The 2,065-nt window shown below is 34.2% G+C and overlaps 1 long non-coding RNA gene across 1 annotated transcript; it reads right to left on the bottom strand.

The window, feature by feature from the left end:
* Nucleotides 1–674: 674 nt before the first annotated feature.
* Nucleotides 675–1,609, bottom strand: LOC128469115 (uncharacterized). The gene is made up of 2 exons (XR_008345917.1): nt 1,517–1,609; nt 675–1,015 (listed from the first exon to the last, which is right to left on the bottom strand). It is a non-coding gene; the product is annotated as an uncharacterized LOC128469115 (long non-coding RNA).
* Nucleotides 1,610–2,065: the final 456 nt, after the last annotated feature.

Raw genomic sequence — 2,065 nt, forward strand, 5'->3', positions numbered from 1 at the left:
CTTTGCACATTCCATTTGAGATCGTCACTGAATGTTGCGGACTGAACATAGTTCATAGTAGATAGTTTGTTAAGATAGTTTGTTAAGATAGCATTAAAGGAGTCTTAAACTCATGTTCGCATTTTACTTCATTCTTTAAAATATATTTTTATTTTATTAATAACAAACAACCACGGTTCACACATTCAATGCGTTTTTCTATTAGGTGTCCAGTTTTAAACGGGACTGCCTAGTATTTGGGCATGGTGTCCAAGGAAAATGGTGGCATAAACTTTGCTTATAGGTGCAGTGTTTTAAAGGGAACATTTAGACTGAATAACAGTATACTGGCGTTTCATTTAACCCCTTGACTGATTAGTAAAATAACTAACAAAAATATTTAATTTAAGATTATAAATAAGAGGAGGTAAAGTTCATTTTTATGAGCACTGTACTTTCACAAAAATCCTGACATAGAAAGAGTTTAGGGGCAGGATGATCAGGTGTCAAAATTCCAAGTTGAAAAACTGAAATCCTCATGTCCCAAATGTTTCCTTTTAGTCCCCAACCTGATGGGTTCTCCATCAGATCGCAAAGCCTTCTTTGTTGTTCATCTGAGGTTGCATTTACCTCATTTTTATACCTGCTAAAGAACAGATGATCATTGTTATGTCCTGATATGTAAAACAATACAATTCAAAGAGTGTAAACTTTCTATTTTACACAACTGTACATGGAACACACATGTCAATTTCCAATAGACAACACGCAGTCTCAAAACGTTTAATATTTTTATGATTTTATTATCAATGACTAGGTTATCACATATTCTTATAAGCTACAGAACTATTGCATGGTAGGGGGTACAATTTAGGTTTTGTGCTGTGCTCCACGTTTGTCTCTTCTAACTGGGCCACTTCTGCATTCATCTCCCACAGGCAATGATGACATAAGACAAATCTGTTGGACAGCTTCTTCTGTGGGAAGTTCTTAGGAAGCCAATGATTCTGTCTGTTCCACGGCAAGATCTGGTAATCTGGCAAAAATGCTTAGTGGTTAGTAAATATTAAGCGTAAGAATTTGTGTATGTACAATATGTTTTAATAACAGGTTTTAATGACATCTTAATGTTTTGGATTTTGTAATTTGTAATCTCTGTAACTGGTGTCTGAAAGGCCCAGTATGTGAAAGCAGAGTTGATATCAGGCTGTGATACTATGAAATAATTCAACTTAAGTCAAGTTACAAAGTGAGCAAATATTATACAGCAGTGTGGAATATGATACTACTATTTTAATTAATAATAATAATGAATAAGTAAAGGGCCAATCACACAAGACTCTATGACATTTACTGCGTATAGGGTGCCTTTTAAAATTGTTTTGTAGATATAAGAAAAGCTGTTTTATATATTTATAGAGTGGTCAGTTAAATGTACAATTACTTGATCATAATAATCTCAATCCAAACACTTAATAATCTCATGCAAGAAAGAAAAAATCAAAAAGATATGTTTCATATAAGGAAGAGCACCTACTTTGAAACAGCCTGAGACTCCTTTATTGGGGTGAGCATCTTAGTCCCTTTCTCTGCCGCCGAGGTGGTAATTGCGGCTTGAAGGGCAAGTAGCAATGGCATCTGCAAGTAATAGAGAAAAATTTGAAATTCTAACAGTTAGATACCCAATTCACTTGATCTATCACAACTGTGTTCTAGGTTATTTTTTACCTGAGAGCATGAGTGTAAAATCGCTCCATCTTAATGAAAAACGTCAATAAGAGTACCACAATAATACCCCAATGATATTAGTGAGCATATGATGCCAGAGCCCTGACATCAAATGTGTAGATCAGGTTAAATATGTTATGCTCCACACCTGGTTTTAGAGAGATATACCTTTATGGGTACGTCCATGAGGTGGGTTCCATAAAATATAAGTATGAAAATAAACAATTGTAAAATTCATGTAAATGTGTTGTGCTATTTAACTATTTCAAAAACATCTTCTTTAAAATCTGTACTATAAATAAGGGTAATTTGACATTAGAGAGAGAACCCATGCATTGCACATACACAGCATACAAGA

The sequence above is a fragment of the Spea bombifrons genome, chromosome 11, assembly GCF_027358695.1.
Source record: "Spea bombifrons isolate aSpeBom1 chromosome 11, aSpeBom1.2.pri, whole genome shotgun sequence".
In the NCBI taxonomy this organism is placed as follows: Eukaryota; Metazoa; Chordata; class Amphibia; order Anura; family Pelobatidae; genus Spea; species Spea bombifrons.